Here is a 6,670-nt window from a genome sequence, read left to right as displayed (position 1 = left end):
AGAGAGAGAGAGAGAGAGAGAGAGAGAGAGAGAGAGAGAGATGACTTGAGAGAGAGAGAAAGAGAGAACACCAGGTTGATGTGTTATGTTTAGGCTAGATATATTTCTCATATTGATTATTATCTAGTGCTATCAAAATTCATTGTGTTTTTTAGGTAGACATTTTATAAAGTACATTATGAACAAATAAAATACAGCTCCTGACTACCTTTCATGTAACCAACAGTATCAGTTTCTAGTTCCCAGAGTAGTGACATGTTTATTTTTAAACTGGGAAAGCTCAACACAGGGAAGGGTGTCTAAGAGCTCAGAGTGGGGGTATTTTTGTTTCCAGTAATGAATGATCTTACTCTCCCCCCCCCAGCCCCCACACCTGGGGAGCACTGGGCTAGCCTGGGAGACAACCACAGTGACTGTAGCTGAGGCTCTCCTGTTCACCGTTCTTCTGGCTTATCAGTTCCTACCTTGCCTCCTCATCTTTATTGGAATAGGGCTCCCACAATTCTAGCTTACCCCAGAGAAAGAGCCTGAGTTGCAGATTTCCTCGGAGACATCCATGGTGCTTTCCTGCATTGGCCATCTCTTTGGTTTTCCTTTCGGGCCATCTGCTGAGATCACAGCAAGGATACAAGTTTAGATCTGGGGACTGTATTTTAAGACTGGGATTGATGAGCAAAGGAAGGCAGCACAGGCATAAAAGATGTTGACAGAATTGCCTGGAAATGATTTACGTAAAATACGAGTAAGAAGAAAGGTTTCACTTGGACTGTGGGAGCCAGGCTGATGTCTTTAAATGATTAAACACCTGTCATATGCGCAGGTAAGAGCTCTTGCCTGAGTTATTCTCCTGCCTAAGATTGAGGTCAATAGGAAGAAGTCTTATTACTGCAAATTCCAAGGCAACAAAATCAAGTTCCGGAAAGTGGCTTCTCTGGACGCCCGAGCCCCTGATCACTCACCTGCCTAACCTAGGGAAGAAGCATTCTTATTCAAGAACATGGTAGGAGAAATATCACTGAATGAAGGAGAGCGTTAGTGCGCAGACTTGCCTCTTGAAAATTAAGAAATGGAAATGATCTCAGAAATTATTGGAAAATAAGGTTCTGTTAGCAGTTTGATGTAGCTGGTTCACGGTTCTAGCTTACAGAGTGGTTGACAGAGCCCACATTCCTAAGGGGTGTTCAGATTTTCACAGCTCACCCCAGGCTGTTCCCTCTAATATCTCTGGGCAGCTCAGCTTCCTTGACCTTGCACCTCCCCCAAGGGCATCCGTTGAGTTACTAGGGAAGGGGAGAAAACTCTGCTGGGCTTTGAATGATTTACTCCCTGGAAGCTATTTACAGGAAACGAATACCATTCAGACTTGGCATTCCCACCAATCAGATGAATACTTTCCTTTGTATAGAAAGAGGCGCGTCTTTCACAGACGGTGGCAGCGGAATACTCAGCTGTCTCTACAGTGGTATGCATTTTTGGGGCCCAGCTCTGGTCCCACATCCTCTTGTTCCTCCCTCTCAGGGCATCCAGACACAGCTGCACACCCGGCTGGAAGGATGAAGTGGAGCCCGGGACAGAGGGCTGGGTGGAAGACCTTTTTCCGAGGATCCTAATGGTACAGCTCTTCTAGACATGATCTTAGCATGTACTTATTTCTTTACTCGTGGTGAGCTTGTATGCATACTTTATTCAGGGTGAACCAAGGGTTTTATATAGATTTGGGGAAGGGGTTGAGAATCTCCAGGGTGAGCAAAGGTCATTGGCTGAAGGGTAAGGTCCGGAGCTGCCTCAACAGCAAGGGCAGACATTCCAGAAATCTCGGGAGAAAGGAAGCCGAAGCTGTAATCTAAAGACATCTAGGTGCCACATTCCACAGGTTGATGGTATAGGTGTTTTGAGCTTTCGAAGACAAGGTCAGCGAAGGGGAAGCTCTGCTAGTAAAGGAGTCTGCCATTTTGACTCTGTCCTCTCACAGTTGCATCCAGTTGCTCCAGGAATGTGAAAATGCACCTGGACAACATGGGCATGGGGAATGTAAGATGTATCAGCAGTGACAGCCTTCTTTGTTTGGCACTTCTATTAAAAAATGCTTTGTAGAGACTCCGGCCTGTTGGTGCAAACCCATAATCCTAGCACTCAGGGGGCTAAAGCAGGTTGTTGCTGTGAATTCAAGGCCAACCTGAACTACGTCGTAAGTACCAGGCCAGCCATAAGTACAAGATCTGATCCTCACCTCCCCACACCACAATACTTTAGAGCATCTGTAAAGGTCAAGGTACCAGGTTAGACGTTCCAGGGAGGGAGGAAGGAAGGATGCACACGCACACCCCGTGTCCTCTTGGTATTTCAAGTCTAATGGGGGAAACTGGGAAGAGTTAACGTGCATCCAGTGGGGTGTGTGGAGTTGGATACCAGGCTAATGCAGGTCAGCAGTCCATGTGTTCATAATTTGCTCTACAGATCTTGACTATGTGTCTCTCCGTGTCAGGTGCTGTGCTTGAACTGGGAATCTGAAAAAAAAAAATTGGTTCTAGTGAGATACAACAGCTAAACCTATATTCATATGCAAAAAAATCATTTTTTTCTTTTTTTGAAAATAGATTTATTTTTTTTCAGATGGTATGTTCTGTTGATAGTTTCTCTTCCTCCAACTCCTGCCATCTCCCCACTCACCCAAGTCCATATTCTTTCCTCCTCTCTCTCATTAGAAACCAAGTCGGCATCTGAAAATAAATAAATAAATAAATAAATAAATAAATAAAATAATAAAACCAAACAAAACAGAATAGAACAAAATAAGGAAAGGGAGGAAAGAGAACCAAAGAGAAAGCACAAGAGCAGCAATCCGGGCGTAGAGACACGGACACACAGAACTCCACTAAAATACAAAGTCAGAAACTAATAGATAAGGAAGAGACTCGGGAGGTTAGAAAGAATAAATCCCCCAAAATGTCATTGAGTTCATGTTGTGCTGACCGAGCCTACTGATGGGCATGGCCTTGTCCTTAAGGCTCCATTGGAGAAAACGAATTTTTCCTTTGTGAGAATATATCAATTGGAGATAGCAACTTAGGGATGGGGGCTTGAGTACTCTTCTCTTTTCAGCTCTGGTACCCTGTCTGGCTTAGACCTGTGCAGGCCCTATGCATGCTGCCACAGTCTCTGAGTTCATATGTGTGGCATTCCTGTTGTCTAGAAGGCCTTGTTTTCTTGGTGTCTTCTAACCCCATTGCATTTTTTTTTTTTAAGGTCTAGGGTTCCAGAAGGTTCAATAGCATGAGGAGCTAATAACTTAAACGGGTGTGTGTGGTGTGTGTGTGTGATGACAGACATTAGTGGTAGCAGGAGATGATATGTAAGAGAACAATGCAGGTTCCCCAGGCAACAGCAACAGCATGAACCACAAGTCTTGAGGAATTTTCTTTGTATTTCAAGAAACTAAAAAGTAGGCTGTCTTAGTTTGGTTTTTATTGCCGCGAAGAGACACCATGACCAAGGCAACTCTTATAAAGGCAAACATTTAATTGGAGCTGGCTTACAATTTCAGAGGTTCAGTCAGTTATCATGGTAGGAAGCATGGCATCGGGCAGGCAGTCTTGGTGCTGAGGAGCCAAGAGTTCTACCTCTTGATCCGAAGGCAGCCAGGAGGAAACTGTCTTCCGCACTGGGTGGAGTCTGAGCACTAGAGGCCTCAAAGCCCACCTATCTCTAACAAGACCACACCTCCTCTAACAAGGCCACACCTCCTAATAGTGCCGCTCCTATGGCAAAGCATTCAAACACATGAATCTATTGGTGCCAAACCTATTCAAACCCACCACATAGACCTTGTCCTGAGCTCTCAGTTAAAAGGAGTGAGGTGATGGATTCGTTTCTTTTGCTAGGCTGTGACCAAAACCATGACAGAAACTAGGGAAAAAAGGAATGTTTATTTTGGCTCATGTTTCCAGAGAGGTTTCAATGAATCATAGTGAAGAAGAAAACTGTTCTATCTGGCAACAGGAGTGTGTGGCAGAGGCACACTGAGTTCTAGGTCAGCCTGGGCTAGTGAAAAGCCCAAACTAAACCAAGCAAAACAAAGTTAACAAAGTTTCCTCTGGCTAGCATGAAAAGATTACATTCCGTAGACCAGAACGGGCAATGAATTACTTTAGCCTAAATCCTGGTGGCCGCCACAGGCTTCAGTGTGGTAATGACACAGAGGCTAATTTTAATGTCTATGTTGGGATTAAAGAACAAAATGACACTTTAATGAGTATGAAATTTGTTCAGCTAAACTACATTTTTGGTTCTTTCGAAATGAGTGTTGAGGACTCTGTAATTTGCTTTCCAGGAACTTTCTCTCACACCATTGTTCACGATCGTTTAGCCTTGGCATCGGCCCACTCAAGTGTCACTAGCCTGCTCCTTAGTCCACAGCTGCTGGTTTTCCAAGAACCGCCATGCTGAGTGAGCCTTGCTGGCTTCTGTCCTCTTAGGTCCCTCCTTTCCCCATCTACTTCCTCTGCTGACCCCAGTGAGGTAGTCCGAAAGGAGGAAGTCACTAGGTACTAGTCGGCGTGGGAGGGCAGGGAGGTAGACTATGGGGTGAGGCAGCTCGAGTAGGAGGCCAGGGGCCCAAACAAACTCTACCGACTTCTTTTAATTTTGCCACAGCCTTGTCTCCTTTTAGTCATCTCTGATTGGAAAAGAAGAAGCTGTAGGGAGATGTCCTTTCACTTCCCCTGTCTCAGGCCCCATTAGTAGGAACGATGAGTACAAGGCTCATCTAACTAGAAGTAACTACCACCCATTCTACCTTTCAAAAATGGCGGCTGAGATTTCGGGAGATGCCACTGCGCATGCGCTGGCTTGGAACACTTGTCCAATAAATACAAATCTCTTGCTGTTAGTAGTGTCACCAGCTTAGTGACCAGGATCAATGATCTCTCCAGTTCTCAGTTTTTGTCCTCTGTCATGTCGGGCGGGGCTTGCACTTGACAGCAATCAATGTTCTACCAGGGCTTAATTGTACGAGGTGGGATTCTTAGACATGGCATTTGGAAAAAAAGTTCTATGACCAGAAAACTCTGACATGTCCTAGGGTCAGCTTTAAACAGGGTCTTGACCAAGGTCACCCAGAAAGTCTGTAGCTGACCTGGAAGTAGGGTACGTGATTAGAGATATACAATGAAGTCTTCTAGCTACACCAAAAATGGGGATGGGGCAGTAAGCATGCAGGGTGTAGATGTGTGGCTGGGATAATGTCTGCTTAGTAAAATGGAAGTGACAGAATCCAGGGAGTGTTCCCTTCAAAGTGTTTTTCGCTGTGCTAATGTCTGAGATATTTCTATAATATAGTAATCATATATAATTACAAAAATGGCTTGTTCATCAAACCTGGGTCTCTGCTGCCCAGGAGTTCTGCCTATGTAACCAGCCTCTGGTGTCTGCTTCCTGTGACTCTGAGAAGACCCACTGTGTCACCGGCCAAGGGCTTCTTCTCTATGGGACTGCTATGTCGAAACAGGCAGTTCTGTGGTAATTCACCTTCCAGACAGAAAAAACTCACCTTGTCTCATATCAAGAGAAGTAATCTCCCCACCCCCCAGCCCCCCACCCCACCCCACCCCTGCCACCAGTAACGTCCTCTTGTTTTGACAAGAGCCCTAGCGGTCAGTTAGTCCAGTAAGCAGTTCTGAAGCAACCATCAGTTTCAGCTGTCAGCACTTCTCGCAGCTGCTCCCTCACTCTTGAAGGCATCACTCCACTTACTGCCACCTTCTGCCCCCTGTCCTCTGCTTCTCTCTCCCTCTCTTATTCCGCCTGGCTTCTGGGCTCATCTGATCCTGGAAACAAGATTCCTCTTGAGACAAAACCAGTGATTAAGCAGACTTCTCTATGGTTTTTAGCCTTTTAAATAAATAACCAGGCACGTACAATATGCTCCATCAAGCTGACATCGGTCCATTTTTGGTAAGAATTAGTGACGTCATATGTTTTTCTCGATTCTAAGCACTTCCCATCTCCTTTTATTACTCTGTACTCACCTCACCCTCCACCCCCATTTTTCTTTTTTTTCTTTTTTTCTGTTTTCTTTTTTTGAGACAGGGTTTCTCTGAGTAGCCCTGGCTGTCTAGGAACTCACTCTGTAGACCAGGCTGGCCTTGAACTCAGAAATCCACCTGCCTCTGCCTCCCAAGTGCTGGGATTAAAGGCGTGTGCCACCACCACCTGGCTCCACCCCCATTTTTCAGACAGGTCTTCAAGAAGTCTGGGCTGAACTTGAATCCACAGCCCTGTTTCAGTCTCCTGACCACACCATCACACTTTGTTCCATATGTATTTTCACAGGCAAGAACCTTTCCTCTTTTATAGATGTAGCATTTGATGTCACAAATGATCACATATTGAGGGCCTCCTGTGTACACTTAACCTAGCCACATGCTTTTAGTGGGATCCAGCTCACCAACAGCCCATAGCTTTCTTCAAGATGCATATGGTGTGAACAGCGTCTTTGCAAATAATGGAACTGAAATTCAGAGAGAACATTTCCCTGAGTAGACAGTGGCCTCTCTTGGAGCACTCAGTAATTAGGAAAAGGAAAACCCCATCTCCATGGTACTGAGGCAAGAGCCTCCATGGTACCCCTGTGCCACCATGCTGGCAAGTTGGTCATAGGAGAGGGAAAGGG

The 6,670-nt window shown here is 45.4% G+C and overlaps 1 long non-coding RNA gene across 1 annotated transcript; it reads right to left on the bottom strand.

The window, feature by feature from the left end:
- Window positions 1–1,664: 1,664 nt before the first annotated feature.
- Window positions 1,665–4,829, bottom strand: LOC116087625. Its single transcript, XR_004117519.1, has 3 exons — window positions 4,796–4,829; window positions 2,671–2,720; window positions 1,665–2,507 (listed from the first exon to the last, which is right to left on the bottom strand). It is a non-coding gene; the product is annotated as an uncharacterized LOC116087625 (long non-coding RNA).
- Between the last annotated feature and the right edge of the window lie 1,841 nt (window positions 4,830–6,670).

Source organism: Mastomys coucha, unplaced genomic scaffold (assembly GCF_008632895.1).
Source record: "Mastomys coucha isolate ucsf_1 unplaced genomic scaffold, UCSF_Mcou_1 pScaffold13, whole genome shotgun sequence".
In the NCBI taxonomy this organism is placed as follows: Eukaryota; Metazoa; Chordata; class Mammalia; order Rodentia; family Muridae; genus Mastomys; species Mastomys coucha.
The sequence above is the reverse complement of the archived record's forward strand: the minus strand, read 5'-3'. Positions and strand labels throughout refer to the sequence as shown.